We start from the raw sequence: 22890 nt of genomic DNA, 5'->3' as shown, positions 1-22890 counted from the left end.
ACAAACAAACAAACAAACAGCATGCCTCTCTGAGTGGTATTTTGCAGTATTTTTTTTTCCCTTTATACTGCATTTTAGAATTCTAATAGAGGCATGTCTGGAAATTTTTTAAAACTTGTTAATGATTCATCCACTTTGAGAAAAAAACGGGTGATTTCAGGGGCCCAGGTGTGAGCAACTGATTTAAAACCAGTGTTTCCTGGGCCGCCCGGGTGGCTCAGTCGGTTGGGCATCCAGCTTCGGCTCGGGTCATGATCTCAGAGTTTGTGAGTTCAAGCCCCACGTCGGGCTCTGTGCTGACAGCTCGGATCCTGGAGCCTGCTTCGGAGTCTGTGTCTCCCTCTCCCTCCGCCTCTCCCCCACCTGTGCTCTGTCTCTCTCTCTCTCTCTCTCTCTCTCTCATTCTCTCAAATAAATAAATAAATAAAATGCAAAACCAGTGTTTCCTCAGTGCATTCGTTCCACAAACATTTGATGAACACCAAATCAGAGTTCGGTTGCAGATGACAGAAACCACTGAACTAATTTCACCAGAAAGCTGTTTAACACAAGAAATGAAGTGCTTACAAAATAGAAGGCTCTGGAGGCCAGAAATCTAGGCCAACACCACGTAGCTCCAGCCTGAAAACAGAGACCCTGGCTGCCACAGAGGAGCCAGGTGCATTCGCGTTGGGGCTGGCCAGCAAGAGCATGGCTGTACCTCCTGACACGGTGGTTTTCAAAGCTCGCTGGGGCGAGGTGGATTGGGAGGCCATTTCAAGAGGGGACCTTGACTCTAGGAGAATCTGCAAATGAACTCGTTTCTTGTTGGCTTTCTGGCCTCTGCCATGGAGCATGCTTTTCCGTAAGAGAGAGACTTAAGATAGTTAAGTAAGCCCATTGGATGGCATTCGATGTACATTCCTACCCTCCTGGGATACAAAGTGAATAAGAGCCAGTTCCTGTCTTTGAAGAGCTTCCGGTCTAAGGAAACAGACAGACACGCGGACAGAGACATACACGCAGCTGGCGGTGTTGTGTTAGAGACAGGTATTGATGGGGCGGCCGACGAGTGATGTTTGCATCTGGGTTTTGTTGACATATTTGAAAATGCATAAATTAATGGGCTTCGCTTTAAAGAGAAAATATTCTATTATTAACGTGGGTCCCTTTGAATGGGAGAGATATTGATGCCTCCTTTGCTTCCCACTGTCCTGAGGAGGCCCTCTGTCTCCTTGTGTGGTTCCTCGCCTGTCCCTTCAGGAGGCACTCGGTGCCATCATCTGAATTTACTTAGGCGGCGGAACTGGGGGGGTTACTTGGCAGTGATTAGTCATCAGGCCACTGGCAGAGACGACTGGCACATGGAAAGCCTGAGGCTGAGTTTACTGTTAGCCCTTTGAGTCACAGAGCACCCCCTGTCCCCACCTCCTCCCGCCCCCAGGCTGAACCCAGAGTCCTGTTCAAAGATGTTTCCCCTTCTCTTTGACTTACCTTCTGAATTCATTTTGGAAGAATGTACCAAGATCCTCTGAATCCTACAGGAATGTTGAACTCAGTGAAAAAGTGATGTGGTTAAGAAAGCAAATAATATGCTGAAAGATGTTCATTGCAAGTGGCTAGGGACATCAAAGAGATTGATGAATCTGCATTTCAAAAAGCTGGCAGGGGGTCACATTTCAGCTTACCTCATATCCATCCTGTTTCTATACTGGGGGTTCACTGCCAATGATGTTTCTTCCTTCCCATAAGGACAGAATACTAATATAGCTAGCCCCGGGGTAGAGATGTCTGGAAAAGGTATTGTCTTCTTAAATCAAAGCAGCTCAAAGAAATTTGTCTTTTTTATTAACAATAGAACACAGTTGCTAACATTGGGTGAGCATTTACTATGTTTCAGGCACTGTGCCTAAGTCCTTTACAGGAATTATATCATTTAATCCTCATAGAATTGCTGAGACCCATAATATTATGAGCCCTATTTTACAGTTCAGGAAAAAATGGGGGGCAAACAGTCTAAGAAAATTGGCCCCATTGTAAGTGCTGGAGCAAGAATTCGAACTATGTGATGTTGATTTTTTAATTAACAATCACACTCGGTTGAGGTGAAGGGAAGATATATAACAGACATGGTTTAGTGGACTTTGTTTTTTAGGATGAGCAAGAGAGGAGACATACTTTAATAATCCACTACAGTTTAGCTTCCACTGACAATCATGGATTGTTAAGAAACTGGTGGAGAGAAGTGAATGACAGGGACGAAACAGGGATAAGCAGCATAGGCAGGGCAATGAATGACAGTCACTGGAAAGCCACCCCTGCCACCATCTTTGAATGTCAAGGTTGCAGAAAGTCAGGTACTGTGGATTACCTCAGACAAGTGGCTGTTCAGACCTTGCTCCCACATCAGCATCAAGGCCTGAGCCACCTCAGGAGATAGCTCTGATTTCACAAAACTCTTTAACTAAAACGAAAAAAAATTTTTTTTTCTTTGTGTTAATCCAAACCCTGCTTCCCTGTAGCATTAATCTAGTTGTTGTTACTAGCTCTATCTTCTGACGTCATGTAACATAAATCCACCTGACAGCCCTTCTGGGTATTTATCCAAAGAAAATGAAAACACCAATTTGGAGAGATATATGCACCCCTATGGTCATTGTAACATTATTTATAATAGCAGAGACATGGAAACAATCTACGTGTCCATTGACAGATGAATGGACAGCGAAGGAGTGGTGTATATGCGTGAAATAGAATATTAGTCAGCCATTATAAATAATGCAATCTTGCCATTTGTGACAACACGGATGGATCTAGAGGGCATTATGCTAAGTGACATAAGTCAGAGAAAGACAAATACCGTACAATTTCACATATACACGGAATCTTAAAAAGAAAACAAATATAGCAAAATGGAAATAGACTCAGGGATACAGGAAACAGATTTGGATATGGGTCGGGGGGAGACGTTGGGGTGTGACTAAAATATGTGAAAGGGATTAAGAAGTACAAATTTCCACTTATAAAATAAATAAGTCCTCCTTATAAATAAATAAGGATGTAATATACAATGTAAGGAATGTAGTCAATATTACTGTAGTAATAATGTAGTCAATGTAGTCAATAATACTGTAATAACTTTATATGGTGACAGATGGTAACTAGGGGATCATTTCATAATGTATAAAAATATCAAATCACTTTGTGGGGTGCCTGGTTGACTCAGTCAGAAGACCATGTGGCTCTTGATCTCAGGGTTGTGAGTTTGAGCCTCATCTTGAGTGTACAGATTGCTTAAATAAATAAACTTGAAACTAATAGGATATTATATGTCAATTGGACTTCTGTAAAAAAGAAATGAAAATAAAGTGCCTCACTCTCCCGGCTCCTTCAACCATCCTTTATGCAAAATGGATTTGAATCATTTATCATTCTAGTCTTTCTCTGTTTAGGCACACTTCAGCTCTAATCCCACTTTGGAGAAAGAATTTTGATAAATGAAGTATATAACGTTGTATAAGACATGTTTAGGGGCTTTAAGCCTCAATTAAAGATAATTGTATAAAATTAACTATTGTTGGGGCGCCTGGATGGCTCAGTTGGATGAACATACGACTCTTGATTTCAGCTCAGGTTATGACCCCAGGGTGGGGGGATAGAGCCCTACATAAGCCTCTGCACTGAGCATGGAGCCTGCTTAAGATTCTGTCTCTATTCCTCTCTGTCCCTGTCCCCCACTCATGCATTCTCCCCCCCCTCTCTCTTTCTCCCAAATTAAAAAAAAAAACTATTTTCAATAGTCCCCTTAAAACCACATACGTATGCGTGGACCATTAGAAGGGTTTACTGGGTGTTATATGTCAGTGATGAATCACTAAATTCTATTCCTGAAACCAATACCACACTCTACGTTAACTAACTTAAATTTAAATAAAATCTAGGAATAAAAGAAAGAACGGTTTAGACTGGAATTATGACCTCCCTTGTTCAGACACCTTAAATGAGACCTAAATTTATATTAGCATTTTGAGTCATCTTGCATCAACTAAGCCTCTAAATCTTTTCCACACCAATGGCTGCTAAGCCACAGACCAAGGGACAATCACTATAAAGGCGGCACAGAAGAGGAAAGAATGTGGGTTTTCCAAGCTTTTTCACCCATTTAGCAATTCATGTTAATATTACCCATTCATTCATCAACTCACTCTCTTGTCCATCCCACAAGCAGTTACCAAATACATAAATCTGTCCAGTTATGCATAACATACTTGGGTGGGCTGAATGTGAAAGAAATATGAGACATTAGTCCCTGCCTTCAAGAAACCTATAATCTAGCTAGGGAGGGGGAAAAACCTACAAAACAAGATGAGTTCTTGAAGCATCACACTGGAAAAGCATGGAATTGATTCAGAAACCCTGAATTCTAGACAGAACTTTGACTGAAGCCAGTCACATCACTTCTCCGGGCTCAGTTTTCCTATTTAAGTAATGAGACGCTTGGAGTTTTCAGGTTCTTTCTAGTTCTAAGGTTCTATGCTTACGAATGCCAGATGACTGCAAGCTTCTTGAGTGTGGGAACCACACTATATTTAAGTTTATTTTTCATTAAACTGTACAGTGATAACCAGTTGTATCACTTAGTACATATTTATTGAATGGGCTCAATTCAATACTACCCCTTGGCTTCAGTTTGGAGTACAAAAAGCACCCCAAGTCAACCCCCAAATAGGCATGGGAGTTTTAATTCCAAGGGTGACTGGTGTGATGGCCCAAAGACGTGAATATGCAGTCCTGATGCTCAGGTGCAGAGATGACACACACATCCTGAGCCATGATCAAGGAGTGAGGTCCAAAGTATACACTAACCAGGCCCACACTGCCTACTATTCCTCAGGGCTCCTGCCCCTTATCTCTTTAGGTATTACACCCCTCCCCCCCAAATCCCGCTTGGCTCCTTTTGCTCTCTTATCAAAGTGTTTGACGGCCCATAAAGAAAAGTTGGATAGAGAATCTGTTACTTTTTTCCAAAGCTGAAATAGTCCCAATACTAACAGCAGCACCTTCTCCCTGATAAGCCCAGATTTCTTGCTGTGGAAGCAGAAGCACACACACACACACACACACACACACACAATTGCTAGATGGTTACCCTGCTAGATTAGTCTTTATGTAGCTATCTGTACTTACAGAAGAAGGAAGGCGACAATGAAACTCTTGGCAGAATAATATGCCAGGTGGGGTGAAATAAAAATGGAACTTGCAGTCTGGAAGTTGAGGTGGAAAAAGCTACTTGTGGGGAAGGGGGAAGGTGACGGGTTGTTTGGAGACTCTGAATGCTAAGCTGATGAGTTTTAATTTGATGCAAGAGGGAGCCACTGCAGGATCTTTAGCCACTGCAGGATTATGCCACATATTGTAGCTATTTATCCCCGTGTCCCAAATCCTTCATAGACTGTAAACTCCTTAAGGTGGAAAAACACAGGAAGTAGGAAGACAGGCAAAGTGCTGGTCCCACTAACTCTGGTGAGTGGTGAAAGGCTGTTTTTCTACATCACTTTGAATGAGGAGGCACACTGTTGCTGAAAGAGCAGTTGTAAGTGATAGTTAAAATAGCAACTTGAAATCTACACAGTCTTGATTTTGAAAAGAACTTAGACTCTGGAAGTTGTTACCCTGGGAAAACTTGATTCCCACCAGCATCTATTTGAGGGACTGAGAAATAAAAGCTCAGGCAACTTTGGAAACACTTAGGCAAATGGCATTTTGATGAGTTAACTGTAAGTAGATCAGGAACACATGGATTAAATCTTCCAGAGAATACCCATTGGCTTAAAGAGTAAAAGTCCAGTGTTGTTGACATCATCGAGTTTGGGTTTTGCTGAGCTCCCTATCTTTGGAAAATCAGTTTAAGACTGTCATCAGATGTATGCAGCTGTGGGTTTTTCTCAGATCTGCTTTATGGTTTTATGGCTTTCAGAGTGAAGCCAAAAGTCTTCCAACAGTCATGGCAAGATGAAGATCTGTAAATTTTTGAAAGCATGTTCCCAGGCAGACCCATCATGGCCAGAGCCTTTTGTAGCTGGTACCAGCCTAAGGGTCAAAGTTACAAGAAAATGAATTGGGAATTTGTGTTTAGAGACTGTCCTGGGTCGCAAATTTTGCTGGGATATTGCAAATGGAAAATTTGGCCATTTCTGGTTGTCTCAAAAATTTAAACTGCAATTAAAATGGAAAATAAAACTCTCCTGGGGTGCCCAGGTGGCTCAGTCGGTTAAGTGTCTCACTTCGGCTCAGGTCATGATCTCACAGTTCGTGGGTTTGAGCCCCACATCAGGCTCTGTGTTGAATGCTTGCTCGGAGTCTGGAGCCTGCTTCGGATTTGGTGTCTCTTCTCTGCCCCTCCTCTGCTCATGCTGTCTCATTCTGTCTCTCAAAAATAAATGTAAATAAAAAGAATTTAAAAAAAAGAAAGAAAATAAGACTCTCAAAAATTTCTGAGCTCATGCTTATAAGTAACAATTGTAGGGCTGTTCTGCAGCTCAGAAAAGACAAGGTCACGGAAAAAAAAATAAAGCAGACTTGGTGGTGGATGAGCCTCGCCTCCAACCACCCCTTTCTAACATCTTCAAGTTCACAGTGACAATTGGAGGCACTGTCATCCTTTTGAAGGGAGGTTGTAGGGGGTGGGGAGGGTGAAAGAGAGGCTGGGCAACCCTCAACTTTCATCTTCTTAAGTTGCAGAGCAACTTTGGTGAAAATAGTGCATTTTCGCATTTCAGAAATCAATGTTTAGTGTGCACACACAGGATGGCTGCATATACAACATTCATTCTGCAAAGTGTCTGCATATAACATTCAATAGCTCGCACACAAAGCGACTTGATATTTTCAAGAGAGATGACCACTGATTTCATATTTATGTTATCTCCAGATCTATTCCTTTGTGCCATCTTTCAAATCTGCCTGCACTTGACATCTATAAAGGAGACAAAACTTTTTCATTTGGGTTCAACATTTTTTTTTTTTCAATGTTTTTTAATTTATTTTTAGGACAGAGAGAGACAGAGCATGAACGGGGGAGGGACAGAGAGAGAGGGAGACACAGAATCGGAAGCAGGCTCCAGGCTCCGAGCCATCAGCCCGGAGCCTGACGCGGGGCTCGAACTCACGGACCGCGAGATCGTGACCTGGCTGAAGTCGGACGCTTAACCGACTGCGCCACCCAGGCGCCCCTGGGTTCAACATTTTACGTTGTAATTGATGGGTGCAAAAGCTATGAGAGACCATATATGAATCAGCACTGGCAACATTGATGAAGAGTTTTTATTAATAGGACAAAGACTATTAAGAAAATCCATAGGACCAAGTCAGAAATCTGCAGGACCTGAGGATGTTCAACACTTCTTTTCAAAAAGCTAACACATATTTAAAATATGATGCATAGTCTTCAAATGAGATTGGGAGGTAATAGAGTAATGTGATCCAACTCATAGTTTTGCTCCTTTCTGGCCATATTACCTTGAAGATAATTAGCTTCTCTAAGACTTATTTCCTCATTCATGAAATCAGGATACACAGGAGTCCTCCCTTAGCCACGATTTTGGTTTCACTTTCCATGGTTTCCGTTACCTGCGGTCAACCACGCTCTGGAATGGGTAATCTTCTTTCTGACATATGTCAGGAGATCAACAGTAGCCTAAAATGCTACGTCACAGGGCCCACGTCATTCACCTCGCTTCATCTCATCACACAGGCATTTATCATCTCACATCATCACAAGAGGAAGGGTGAGTGCAGCATAGTAAGATATTTTGAGAGAGAGAGAGAGAGAGAGAGAGAGAGACCACATTCACATCACTTTTTTTATAGTGTATTAGCAGAGTTGTTCTATTTGATCATGTTATTGTAGTTAATCTCTTACTGTGCCTATTTTAAAAACTAAATTTTTTCAGGGTGCCTGGGTGGTTCAGTTGGTTAAGTGTCCGATGCTTGATTTCGGCTCAGTTCATGATCTCGTGGTCATGAGATCGATCCCTGCGGTGGGCTCTGTGCTGACAGCGTGGAGCCTGCTTGGGATTCTCTCTCCCTCTCTCTCTGCCCCACCCCTCAAAATAAATAAATAAACATTAAAAAATTTAAAAAGTAACTCAACTTTTTCATAGGTATGTATGTAAAGGAAAAACCATAGTATAGAGAGAGTTCAGTACTATCCACAGTTGCAAACATTAAAAACATTAAAATAAACATTAAACATTAAAATATTAAATAAATTAAATAAACATTAAGCATTAAAAAACTTAAAAAGTACCTAAACTTTTTCATAGGTATGTATGTAAAAGAAAAACCATAGTATAGAGAGTTCAGTACTATCCACAGTTTCAGACGTCCACTGGGAGTCTCTGATTGTACATCCGCCGTGGATAAGGGGAATTGTTCTAAAAGGACCTACCTGATGGAGTCACTGTGGTAATTACGTGAGATAATATATGAAGGGAACTTAAAAACATGCTTCTGTTAGTAAATGTCGGTTCGTACTGCTTTTGATATCAACAATCCTCTTGTTGCTGCTTTTTTAACGATGACAGCTGCTACTGAAAAGAATAGGACAAGAGGAAAAATATCAAGTCACACATTTAAAAAAAAATTTTTATGTTTATTTTTGAGAGAGAGAGAGAGAGAGAGAACACCAGCAGGGGAGGGGCAGAGAGAGAGAGGGAGACACAGAATTCGAAGCAAGCTCCAGGTTCCGAGCAAGCATTCAGCACAGAGCCCGATGTGGGGCTCGAACCCACGAACCCTGAGATCATGACCTGAGCCGAAGTTGGACGCCTAATCAACTAAGCCACTCAGGTGCCCCACACATTTTTTTTTTTCCCTGACAATAGATCTTCTCTAAGGTGAGTAATGACTTTGTGAGAGACCGAGTTGTAAGTTGCCAGCATGAGGAAGACAAAATGAGAATGGTCTGATCAGCAGAGAAAAACTCTTCCATGAGTGGACCTCAGGAGCTACAGAACTCTTCTGAAATGGTAAGCATTTTCTTTGTCTCAGAAACCTTTTTTTTCTCATTGTAAGCAATACAAGATGGCTGAAGCACAGTGACATATTTAAACAGGAGATGGCCTCTTTTTTATGTATATGATTACAGCGGCAGAGGAAACAACCATAGGATAAAACATGCATCTGATCACTAAAAGTACGAATTCCATTAGCTACGTTGAATTCAGCTCTCCCTGTGGCCAGGCCCCATGCTAAAGGCTTTACATACACTTCCTCCCTGAATCCTACAAACAAGTCAATGAGGTGGCACGATTGTTATTGTCCCCATTTTATGAATGAGGTGATTGTGGATTAGCACATTAGGTGACTTAAATCTAGCAAGGGAGACAGATATTAGACCAATAATCACACAGACAAATATATGATTGTAAACTGTGTTAACTTTACAACCGGAGCCAGTGAAGCACAGAGGTAAAGAATCAGGCAGGAGTCTGGCAACTCACTGCTTATGTTTGAATCCTAGCGCTGCCACTTACTAGTGGTGAACTTTGGGCAAATCGCTTACACTGTCTGTGCCTCAGTTTTCTTGCCTATAAAGTGGGATACTAATGGTGACAGTTGTGTGGATTAAATGAGTGAATATACTTTTTGTGCTTAGAGAATTACCTGGCCTACAATGAGCGCTCAATATATGTTAAGCCTGCTATAATTCCTCTCTGACATATAAGAAAACAAGGGTAGAGAGGTCAAGTAATTTTGCCAAGGTCCCATTACTTATTGGGAAGGAAAGCTAGAATCTGTCCATGTCAGATTCCAAGGCCTACTCTCTTAGTTAGGCTCCTCCCTAAGCATCAGCCGTAACCAAGGGGAGAGGTGGTCCTTCTGGACAGAGTGGGAAGTAGGGGCCATGAGATGAAGCAGGAGCATGGGTAGAATGTCACAACTCTTGCTGTTTTCTGTTGTAAGAATGGAGGGATTGATAGTGTCAGTATGTAGATGTCACCTGGACAGGCAGGGAAGATGTCTTCCTCTGGCTCTTCACCATCCTCTGACAACCCCTGCATTGTTCCACTCTTGGCCTTGACCATACGAAACACTCGGGGGCACAAATGCGCCCAGCTCTCCATGATTATGAGCAGTTGGTTTGACAGGCAGATGGCTCATGTGATATGGTCTTCAGCCCTCCAACATGGACTCCCTAAAAGTCTCCATGTTGAATGACTACTGTCTTGGTCAAAACTAGATGTTCTTAAATCCTTCGAAATTTATTGTAGAAAGTTTCATATCAGAACCTAGTACATTTGACTTTTCTTTCAGAATAATGTGATTGGTCAGTCTAGATTCTCAATGCCAAGTTTATATTCTTATTAAATGAGATAAGAATTTAAGTAAAAATTATCTGGAAGGAAATTCTTTCACAGGAGTCTATCTTTACTCCCAAATTTTCAGAAATAAAAATTTCCTTCATGTAATTTCTTCCAGTAAATCTAGTGCATTATGTAGTAATCCTAATTATTTTCAGTATAATAAAATAACTTTAGAATATATTAGTCTTAGGACAGGTTTTATTAGGGCAGTATTTGTCTTCTTCTTAAAGGTGTGTGAGGGAGAAGGGGAGAGAGAGAGAAGGAAGGAGACAGAGAGGTATGAGAGAATTTCTATTTTCTATAGTGCCTCAGTTTTATTTTCCACCAGTTACTAAGTATAGTGTCTTAGTGATGCCATTTAAACTCTCTGAGCTTCAGTTTTTCAACTGTAATTTTCTCTGATATCCTTTCAGGGTTATAGTGAGACTCCAAATAGATAATATCTAAAAATTTCTTCATAAACTCTATATAATTATAAAAGAATTACAATTGTTCATATGTGTCTAGTAAATAATTATATACATGGAATGAATTTGCCTAGTTGGGCTATTGGGGTTCAATCTTAGCCTTTGGAAAGGAACATATAGCTTTGATGTCAATAAGTATTGACATGGAATACCTTTACATGTTCCAATAAGGCATTCACTTATGCATCTGATAGTTGCCTATGCTGAAACCATGGCCCCAAACCCAATGACCCACTGTAGCAAAACAACATACAAACACCCTCTTCAAGGATCACAGAAGAAAAACATGGGCATATATAACCATAATACAAAGTTGAACATAAAAAATACTATGAAGTGAGGAGTCAAGCACAAGTGCTATTTTGGGTGGGGATGGGGGCCAGCAAATTATTTCCAGTTGGTAAGAGTGAAAAATGAAAATGTCCAGCTGTACTGTGCAAAGAAGAAGAGCTTGCCTGGACCCCAGGGGCAGTGGTATGACGTGTGGGTATTGGACATGAGGAATGAAAAGAGAAAGGGGTGAGTAGAGAACAGTGTTCTAGGAGAAATCAGCTCTGTGAGCGGGAACATTTTACATCGCTCCTTTTCAAAGTACAATCTGGGGGTTTCCTGATTTGTGAACTGATGAACAATGTGCGTGTTCCTTTATGAGTTCTTGGGGGAAAGAGGGATGATGCGCAAACTCCCAGATTTTCATTTTTATGACTAAAAGCAAATTATTACCGACTGAATAACTGTATGACTAAAGATGACTAATATTTGCTATATATACACCAAAATTTATAAGTTACTAGAATTTCCTTAGGTCTATGACTCTATCCTACTGAAGAGTCTGAGTGCTGAGATCAAGTTTATGCTGTCTTCGTAGACACCCAGATAGTTGGATGCCCCCCTACCCACTGCTATCCCTCAGTCATCTCCAGAGGTGAAATTGTTATTTGTGTATTTTAGGTGCTATCGTAAGTTGATCATCGCTTTCAATTTTTGGGTTTTATTTACAAATTCTTTTTAGGTTTACTCTTGTTTTATTTTATTTTATTTATTTAAAATTTTTTTGTTAATGTTTACTTATTTTTGAGAGAGGGATAGAGCACCAGCAGGGGAGGAGGAGAGAGAAGGAGACATAGAATCTGAAGCAACGCTCCAGGCTCTCAGCTGTCAGCACAGAGTCCAATGTGGGGCTCGAACCCATGAACCATGAGATCACGACCTGAGCTGAAGTTGGACACTTAACTGACTGAGCCATTCAGGCGTCCCCTCTTGTTTTATTTTTTGAACCATGAATCATTGCTGGGCTTTTACCATTTTGATAACTATTGAGATTTTTCTATATGCTTTATCACCAAGTTCTTTTCTTTTGGACAAAGGAAATAAGTGATAGAGATGGGACCACATGTCTTCTGTCCTGACCTAATATATCTCTCCTACCCTGTATACAACATTTGTTTTACCACCCTGTCCTGCTGCCTTTGGACAGATCTTGTTGGCTTTTAGGAAAGAAGACAATGTAAAGGTACAATGTAAAATTCCTGATTATGTTGACCAGGAGCTGACTAATTATGATCCATGGGTCAGATCTGGTCTGCTGTGTTTATAAATAAAGTTTCATTGGGACACAGCCATGCCTATTTTTTGTATATGATCCAAGGCTGCTTTTGTACTATAATGACAGAGTTGAGTTGCACCAAAGTCCCAGAAGCCTTAACATTTTACTTTTTGTCCCTTTACAGAAAATATCTTCTGACCCCTGGTCCAGACCTTAGGAGTGAAGCTATTTCCCAAAGGAAAATCTCATAGCTCATTTTGGGGAGAAAAATATGATATGGACATATCTAAGAAGTGAATCAGAGCAGGTTGTGATAATTCACTGAGCAAATCTGATCACATTAGGAAAGACTATTTTACGAGTCACTTTCATCTTGAAAGGGCACAATCAGATCTTTGTAGGTGAAACAGAAGTACACAAAATGTAAGTGATTATTTGATGAATAATAATAAAATGTACCCACTTAAAATTAGTAATTCTTTAACTTTTCAGGGGTTTCCTATTCTTTCTCATTACATTGTTTTGAATTTTTTTAATGTTTATTTATTTTTGAGAGAGAGAGAGAGAGAGGCAGGGAAGGGGCAAAGCGAGAGGGAGATACAGAATCGAAGCAACGTTCCAAGCTCTGAGCTGTCAGCACAGAGCTTGACGCAGGGCTTGAGCTTACGAACCATGAGATCATGACCTGAGCCGAAGCCGAGCGCTTAACCGACTGAGCCACCCAGGCGCCCCCTAATTACATTGTTTTTCATCATCAGCCAAATCTTTTTGTCAAGAAATAAACTCATCTTGAAATTTCACCCTGCCTTTCTTCTCCCATCCTCCAATTATTCCTCCTCATCTTCTGTTCTGTCATGCATACATCTTATGGCAAACAATATTTATTTGTCTTTCGGCTCACTAGAATCTCTAAATGTGTTTTGATGGCCTTGGGAATTGAATACAAGCCTTTAGGATGGGGCCAAGTCCGGGTTTTATCCTGAGAATATGATGTAATTAATATAAGCTAGCTTATACATTCTTCACTTTCAATAGGAAAAATGTCTTACAACACACCAGCCTTGTGAAGTTATCTACCTGAGATCTTAGGACCTTGGGTGGCTTCCTCAAATGCCTGCCAATGGTAGGATTGACTATGAATGTAGCTCCAGCTGCCATGGTGCTTTTCCCCAGGGTTCTCTGGTAGGATCCTCGTTTTGTTTGCGTATGTTTTGATTTCCTTACAGTGATATCATTGACTTTCACCCTGAAAAACATTCTATGCCACTGCATTGAATAGCTGAAAGTCCATTTTGTGTTCATGCCATTCAGCTCTGACTGACTAGGCGACTGAGATGTTCATAACTGGGCTTAATCCTTTATTTTAAAATTAATACTAAAAGGTTACACTTTATTCACAAAAATTGTGAAATAGTTCAGATTGTATTGGGAAGTCTTTCTGGTTTGTTGGCCATGTCAAATGGCCAGGCAAATTGTTTACTTCTCCCTTGAATTTTTATTTAAAAATCCAAATTTCACAACCAGTACAGATTTCCCAGGCAGTGTTTGCTCAAAGTGGATTCCTTCTAGAAATACGTGATATGTTTCTAAATTAAAAAAAATTAATCTGAAAAAAAAATCAACATTTCAGAGTAACTTGAGATTCCTCTGACTGTTTTGAAAAAGCGTGCTACGTCTATTTATATACAAGCCACCATTGCAATTAATTCCCAGCTTTTAGAAACCCAGAATTTATTCTAGTGGGGTTTTGTTGTTATAAAACGAGATGCCACAGTAAGGAAAAATACATGGTTCTAATTATTGTGCTTTTTTTTTTCTTTTCTGAGATATGTTTTTCCATGACACTTCAATATTTCTTTTGCAGGTGGTCAGCAATTTTATTAACAATTGGCAAACCTACTCCTACAAAGCCAACATTATCAAATTATAAAGCAAGTCACTGGAGAAGAAAAATTAGGCTATGGGTAGGCTCCTCATGGGGTTTACAACATCGTCAACATTTGAACTGCTCTGAACTAAACTGTAGATTACAATTTTAAGGGGGTGGGGTGGGGGTGATTTCTACTTTCTATGAACAGCTTCCAACTCCACTTTAGGAGCATATGGAAATTGAGAATATTCTTGATTTTGCAATACGACTATTGTCTTTTCTCAGGATTACGAAAAAGTAGAAGACGCAATGAAAATAGAGTGCAAATTATGAGGGCACATGTTTAAATTATAACCTTGGCTGGCATGGCAACATCTTCTCAAATTTTTTATTTGGTGAAATTAAATCTTGAATACTGTAATTCTGGATTTTCTGAAGTTTAACAAGACCTGTCTGAAGCCTTTGGGGTAACAAATGAAATTTCAACACTGCGAGTGACTCACATCTGTTACTTCACATGGTTGTTCTTGGAGTTCACAGGTCAGCATCTTTCCTCATGGGGTCTTTACCCCAAGTGTCCCTGCTCAGGTCCACACTCCTGTCTGTGCCGAAAATGACTCTCCCTCCCCTGTGAACCTTGTACCACGACTATAGATGTGAAAGCCTGAGGAAGAACTGGGGGTAACTCGTTCCTTCCCCCAAGTAAGGGGACCTGGCTTTTCGGGTTCTGGCACCAGCTTTGACACTATCAGGTGGGGATCATGAGGACTTGGCTGAACAATTAAGAGGCCTGGTTACTGCGTTTTAGACTTCGGGAAGCTGGCTGTGTACATATGTCCTTTCAGAGACTTCCTAATTGTATGACAGAGACACTGCATGTCATTTGCGTATATGTCACCTTTCTTGCCATGAATGTGGAAGCTCATGTGCAGGGGCTGGACTTCATATCCTGTTGCGTAACTGGAGAGACCACGGTCCAGCCTCAGAGGGGAAATGTCTGTACGCACCCTTCTGGGTCATCTAACAATGTGTAAGATAAGGAAGTGGAGACCAAAGCATAGTTGTGTGTATGTGGGTGCGTATTTGGGATGGCGGGCTCAGAAGCCCAAAGGAGAACCAGAGTATAGACCAACTCTGGTCTCTTATGAACACAGGCCCCGTCATTAACATTCTGTTCTCCCAATAATCAGGAAGATAAGATAGCAAGGCCAGAACACTCCATGAGTGATGAATGCCTGGCTCTCATGTGGCTGGCCACGCACAAGGCAGCTACTCACTGGCTCTCCCTCTTACATTCTGAGAACTAACTCTTAATGTCTGCGGGAGGGACTCCAAGGATTGCAGAGATATGGCCGGAGATTTGGTTGAAAACCAGCTGGACTTTCTGCCATGATTGCAGGCCTCAAACAATTGGAAGATAGTTTGGTAGATTCTTCTTAAAAAACGAAACATACCATTACCATACAATCCAGCAATTGTGTTGGTATTTACCCAAATGAGCTGAAAACTTATGTTCACACAAAAACCTGCACATGGATATTTTAGAAGCTTTCTGCACAATTGCCCACACTTGGAAGGAACAAAGATGTCCTTTAGCAGGTGAATGTGTAAACTGTGCTATATCCAGACGGTGGAATACTATACAGCACCGAAAAGAAATGAGCTATCTGGAGCACCTGGGTGGCTCAGTTTTCTGACCGCCCAACTTCGGCTCGGGTCATGATCTCACGGGTTGTGGGTTTGAGCCCCATATCCAGCTTGCTGCTGTCGGCCTGTCAGCGCAGAGCCCATTTCAGATCCTCCGTCCCCCTCTCTCTGCCCCTCCCCCACTTTCACTCTCTCAAAAAGAAATAAACATTTTCTAAAAAAAAGGAAACGAGCTATCAAGCCACGAAAAGACACGGAGGAACCTTACGTACATATTAAGTGAAAGAAACCAATGTGAGAAGGCTACGTACTGTTTGATTCGAATTATATGACATTATAGAAAAGCCAAAACTGAAGACAGTAAAAAGATCAGTGGTGGCCAGGGATCGGGAGGAGGGAGAGATGAATGGGCGGAATACAGAGGATTTTTAGGGCAGTGAAAATATTCCGGTGGACACATGTCATTATAAACATTTGTCAAAACCGATAGAATGCACGATGCTGAGAGTGAACCCTAAGGTAAAGTGTGGACTTGGGGCGATTGTGACGTGGCAGTATACGTTCATCTCTTTTAGCAAGCGTGCCACTCAGGCAGGGGGTGTTGATAGTGGGGAAGCCTGCGCATGGGTAGGGGCAGGAGGTATATGGGAAATCTCCGTATCTTTCGCTCAGTTTTACAGTGAACCTAAAACTGTCTAAAACTAAAAACTATTAGAAAACATACTCAAACGATCCTTAAGCAAAGGCTAAGCCAGAGCCCCCAGGCTGGGCTGGAGCCAGTGCTGGGAGGGCTGGGGAAGTTTGATTCTCACTGGGCCTGGAGACCCTGAGGGAGATAGCACCCAGACAGTCTGGGGTCTTCGTGCGTGGGAATTGCTCTCCTCTATCTTTCATTTGTGAGCGGAGTTGACCAACTCTGGATGGAGGACGTAGGGTCCACCCTCTCAGTGGGGGACATTGGAATGGGAAGCACGCACTCGGCTGAACCAGATAGATTTATAAGCAGAGAATGTGGCGGGAGAACTGGCTTTTGAGATTTTAGTTTGCAGCTCCCTCCTGTTGCCTTCTTTCCTGATTCCCCCGGATGCAGGCAGGCATTTTGGATTCCCATACCCCAAAATGTTTTGCAGGGGAGAATGCAGGAGCTGGCGAAGTCAGGATTCTGTTTGCTTTGTCAACTGCGGTTACTTAATGAAGCCTGTGAAGTGTCCCGAGCAGAAGGGAAATTAGGGCAGAGCATGCAAGAACCAGCTGCACATGTGACCCCTGATTCTAGAAGGCAAAAGTCGCACCCACCTCGTGACAGCATCCGGGGCTGCCAGCTTGGGCACCATGGTGGTCCCTGGGTGCAGGGCGAGGCCCCCAAGGGATCACTGCACGGCATGCCTCAGAAAGCTGAGCTCTGGCACATGACTGCATGGGGAAGAGCCCTCCACCCTAGTATGGGATGCAGGCAGCCGAGCCAGCAGACGTGAAGAGTCCAGGTGGGAATGGGACAAAGAATTCACGTTAGTCGTGTCCAGGGAGGAAGGAGTGCCTGAAATTCCAGGGCTTCTGTCACACCCAATAGTAGCTGAGATTAAATAGACTCCACGTCAGATTTGCATAAACACACCGTTTACAGCACACTAAAGGTTCTGTTTGCAGATTCTTGCTCACAACATCTGCCCATACCTTGGACAACCTTTTGTGAAATGTGACACACGGCAGTTCCCGAGCACGGCAGCCCTCAAATATCTCCATCGCAAGGGATGGTCTTTGCTACGCACGCATAACCAATAGGCCCATTTCACTGGTTTGTTCAAGAAAAGGAGCACCAAAGACCGGGTCTCCACGGCTTGCCATTGAGAAAACTGTTTTCGGCTTCTGCATGGGTTTTTCTCGCAGGTTTCTATTTTTCCCAACAAAGTTTTGAAGTCTTAGAGTATCGGCGCCGTCCGGAAATAATGATGTGAATCGTCACCGTGGTTACGCTCACGCGGCCGCCGTCTCATAAAACAAACACAACGTAATAGAAGAGACACGTCTCTCATGCAGAGGAACTCCCAATCATTTATGTGAATACATGGCCCTTAAGGAGGGGGAACATGATCCCCTACCCCTTAAATGTCCACAGTGGCTTCCTTTCAGGAAGCAAGGCTTTGAAAGGGGGAAAGAGAGTGACTTTCCAGTGGTAAAAGTGGACAAGCACTATGTCAGCCATGTGAGCAGGTTAACATTAATACGGAAAAATCACATCAATAGTATATACCCCTGGTATGGTGTGCTAACAATGTTACTTTACCTCTGTAATCTCCCTCCCAAAATCCTGTAACCCCAGTCTAATCGTGAGAAAAACATCAGCCAAATCCCAATTGAGGGACGTTCTACAAAATACCCTACCAGGCTTCCTCAAAACTGTCAAGGTCAACAAAAACGAGGAAAGACCGAGAAACTCACAGCCAAGAGGAGCCTAAAGAGACATGGGGACCAACTGGATTTCAGGGGTTTCTTTCGCTGTTGTTGTTCACCCTCGTCTGCTATATCCTCAGCGCCCTGCACAGAGCTTCAGTATACTTAGCCCTCAAATCATTATCGAATAGGTGAAAGAATAAAGAAAGGAAGGACTGTAATGGCCTTTGAACTGGCCCTTCAGATATCTCTATATGCTTGGGTGATGACAAGTATATGAAAAATAGCAAAGTCCTCCTAGGAAAAAGTGACCTAACCAGTGTCTGTATTAAAAAAAAAAAAAAAAAAAAAAAAAATAGGAGAAATGGGGCATCCGGGTGGCTCAGTTGGTTAAGCATCTGACTCTCAATTTAGGCTCAGGTCATGATCTCAAGGTTCATGAGTCTGAGCCCCAGACGGGGCTCTCTGCTGTCACCTGCTTCAGATCCTCTGCCCCCTGGCTCTCTGCCCCTCCCCCACTCTCTCTCTCTCACAAAATAAATAAACATTGAAAACAAAAACAGTAGGAGAGATGGAAGGAGGAGTTATCTAAGCCTCAGGTGAAATTATTCCACAAAGGTAAAGAGAAATTTACTTCCGCTGGCAGGGAAGAAAGCTGATCACCGTCTCCTAAAATGGGTGTTAGCCCACATTACGGCTGGACAAAGTAAGGCTCAGATAACTGTTTTGACAACAGTTAGGAAATGGCAGCACTGGAATGTGAGTCCCCATGTTTTCATCTGTAACAAATATTTTCGAGGCTCCATTCTGTGCCAGTTGGGTGCCAAGGCACTGCCGTGTACCCAACTGATGCCTTTTTCTCCAGGGCTAGACCCTCTAAACAGCACAAGCATTTGGGGACTGTATCGCTTAAACTCATGTAGCATGGGGTGCCTGAGAAGAGGAAAGCTAAAATCGAATATTGGCATTTATTGCAAACCTGAGGAGTAACAATAGACCTGAAATGCAGTGATAGTGGAAGAAATGGGAAGGCCCGATAAGGGGGCCCTGCCATTCTAGGGAGGACCTTCCCCACACCCTGTTGTGTACGTCCTTTCTTCCGTAGGGAGCTCGGCAGCATCTGGGGGCACATAAAAGCCGTTGAGATGTATTAAGAAATGACAACTGTCTGAATGGTGTTTCACTGCATACTTTCCAGGTTTATTTGCTCACAGAATTCCTTAGCTTATTTATGGATCGCAATTTACCTTGCATAGCAAGAGTGATTTGTAGAACACACTCTGGAAAGCCTTCTTTGATCAAGGGGTTGCCAAATGCAGTTAGAATGGAGAGCGCGAACAGTGTTTCCAGCGCCTGGAACAGATATCTGTGCACAGAGCTCAGGCACTAGTGAATAAATAAATGAATGAATGAATGTAAGAATTGTGAACACCTTGGCAGAGCTAATGGATGTAAGTGGCTCTGTTTTTGTTGCTTTGTTTGCTTATTTTGAAAGGGGTCGGGAGCTCTCACAGAGCCCTTAAAATGACAATTACGCGGGATGCTTACTTTTCCTAGCGCCAGGACTCCTAGAGAATGAGATTAAATACCCCTTTGTTTAGTAACTTTTTTTCCTCAGACCTCAGAGGTGATTTCAGTTACCAAAATAAATAGGGACTTCTCTTTCCTTACCAAAAGATATTATGGGTTATCTGATTCTTACAACACTGCTTTTAAAAGTAGCTATCCCAAATGGATCGAATTTGGAAGGTGTTTTGTTTATCTGGCACGAGGAGCAGTGGCAGTCAGCAAGCCCATATAACAGGAGATGAAGATCCCTTATCTGGATGGAATTTAATTAAAAATAAACAAGAAGATGGCTACTATTTTAGGATAGCAGAGCCTCTTCCTATAATTTAATTTCCTTCCAAGAGAGAAGGTGATGTGAAAACTTTTCGGATTCCAATGTATTAAGGCGTATTCTACATCACATTATTATTCCCAAGGGTAGTTTTTTTTTTTTCTTCCTCCCCAACCTTCAATTCTTTTTTTGTCAAGTAATTTTTCTTCAACACATGAGTTCCATTAGCTGATTCAGTTACATCCTGCCCAGTATCTCTATCTACTTAATTTTGACAACACCAAGAGCTGGAACGCTAAACCAACAATTCCAAAAATAGTTTCTTTGAAAACAAAGATGCAATCGCAAATAGATTGGATTGAAAAGTTCCCTGGATAATGTCTTATACGGTTCCTTTAAAAAAACAAGTGTGATGAGCCGACTCATCCTACTGGAGGTCTCAAGAAGTAAACCACAAAAATGCATTTATCTCTTTTGTTGTATACTTAATGGAAGTTCTTAGCATGGAGGCTTCATTTGGGTCTGCCTGTGTTGTGCATCTTGCCTGTCTTAGTAACGTTGGACTTAAGTGCAGTCTCCCAAAGGACAGTTTTCTCATTTCACGTCACTATATGAGTGATAAGTAACAGCCTTCTTTGAGATAGGGCCTTTTGATTAGAGAAGGTTTCTGTATGAATGTGAGAAAATATATGGCTGCTTTGTGGTAATCTTGAAAGCATTTGGGGGCACCCTCCTTTCTCCCTCTCAGTAATAATAGCAGACATTTACCTATTTGTGGAGTGTTTACTATGTGACAGGTATTGTGCTATGCATCTAACTTGTAGTATATCATTTAGTCTTGGCTATGATCCTGTGAGGTATGTGCTATCGTGTCCACTATTTTACAAATACAGAAGTGGTGTATGGAGGGATTATTGCCCAAGGTCATGGAGTCAGGGTTAGGGTTAGGAGTTAGGAGGCAAACTGAGATGAAACACTATCATATAAAACAGAGCTGGACTCTAGAATTCAAGCCCCAGCTCTTCATGTAATACTGCTTTTTTTTTTTAATTTTTTTTTTTTAACGTTTATTTATTTTTGAGACAGAGAGAGACAGAGCATGAACGGGGGAGGGGCAGAGAGAGAGGGAGACACAGAATTGGAAACAGGCTCCAGGCTCTGAGCCATCTGCCCAGAGCCTGACGCAGGGCTCGAACTCACGGACCGCGAGATCGTGACCTGAGCCGAAGTCGGACGCTTAACCGACTGAGCCACCCAGGCGCCCCTGTAATACTGCTTTTATTCATCCTAGCATTTGGGGGGAAACCTCTGCTCTCACTCCCTCCAATTTTTCTCTCTGATCCATACCTTCCGCTATTCATACCTGTCCTTATCCCTGAACAAACCCTGATCGCAAGAAGCAAGAAAGTTCTCAATATCAAACCAAACAGAAACCACAAATTAGATGCCATTTTGTAAAAGTGCCATTAGCCCCACCCCCAGCCGCCCAGAAGCACATGCGTTACATGCAAAATCACAACAAAAAAATCTCATCTATTTCCTAACATTAAACTAGGTTTTCATGAATAACTAGCATACAGGGAAAACATTTAAACTATTTCTTATTTAATTTTGTTCTTGCCTAGGGTTTACTAGTGACACAATAGAAATGCTGCTTGATTTTTCGGTGAAGATGTGTGTAACAAGGAGGGGAGAGAAGAAGTCCAGCGGGACAGGTTGGGATCACAATGTGTAGAACCTTGAATTCAGATTATCTGGTTAGACTTAACATTCACCGGCTAGCAAGACCACTAGCAGAAAATATGAATTAACTGACCTAATCCAGTTCCTGGTTGAAGAGACCACACATTTTTCTTATCTGAAATTTCTTTTCGACATGATCATTTTTTTTGTATTTACTACTCAACTTTATAAAGAGTTTCCGAGGAAATAGGTAGGCTCATCTCATTTGATGTAATAGGCGTGTTCTTGGAAAAGAAGCAATGGCCAACTGAAAATTTTGCTGAGGGCGATTTTCACATCAGAGAAAGTTAAACAGAAAAATGGTACAATATTGCATTATTTTCTATGAAAATAAATTAGTTAATAAAAACGATTCCTCTCACAAAGTGAATGTGAGAGGCTACTGGATGTCTATCAAAACAGTTGGGCTGCACGTCCCAGACTCCCTTATAGGTAGGTCTGGACTGGGACAGTTCCGGTCAATGGACTGAGACCTGAAGGGGTGTGTGCCACTGTGGGGTCTGGCTTCTAGAGACCTCCCATACTCAGCGTCCATGCTCTTTCCCCTTCTGCTGGCTGGAAGCAGATGACGATGAAGACTGATGTCAGCAGAGCCACACTACTGAGGAGCTTAAGTCCTCAAAGAACAGGAAAGAAGAGAACCAACTCACTAAGCAAAACCAAATGAACAAGAAGCAAACCTCAGTCTGTGTGTAGGCTCAACCGGCACAGCACTTAGTCTACCTGAATCAGTAAAGTGTAAATTCATTCCCTTTCTAGTCACTCAGGTTCAAAATCCTGGTATCATTATTTCTCTCCTATTTTACTTTTATTTTTTCTGATAAGTTTGTTTCTTTGTACTATTGCTCATTATGATTTCCTCCTTTATATTCCCATTGCCACCCCCAAATTCAGATGTTTACTCCCATACTTTAAGTATTAAAGGGTATTTCCAAGCCATTTCTGTGCTTTAAGTTTCTTTAATCCACTCCATCCATCATCCTACAGGCACATGAAGCATTGCTTTCCTCATTTCTTTTTTTTTTAACGTTTATTTATTT

The 22890-nt window shown here is 41.9% G+C and overlaps 1 long non-coding RNA gene across 1 annotated transcript; it reads right to left on the bottom strand.

Moving 5' to 3' along the window:
• Positions 1-1858: 1858 nt before the first annotated feature.
• On the bottom strand, positions 1859-17838 carry LOC125925528 (uncharacterized). The gene is made up of 3 exons (XR_007458859.1): positions 17551-17838; positions 8429-8570; positions 1859-2443 (listed from the first exon to the last, which is right to left on the bottom strand). It is a non-coding gene; the product is annotated as an uncharacterized LOC125925528 (long non-coding RNA).
• Positions 17839-22890: the final 5052 nt, after the last annotated feature.

The sequence above is a fragment of the Panthera uncia genome, chromosome F1, assembly GCF_023721935.1.
Source record: "Panthera uncia isolate 11264 chromosome F1, Puncia_PCG_1.0, whole genome shotgun sequence".
Taxonomy (NCBI): Eukaryota; Metazoa; Chordata; class Mammalia; order Carnivora; family Felidae; genus Panthera; species Panthera uncia.
Note: the sequence above shows the minus strand (reverse complement) of the source record. Positions and strands in the feature narration are given on the sequence as shown.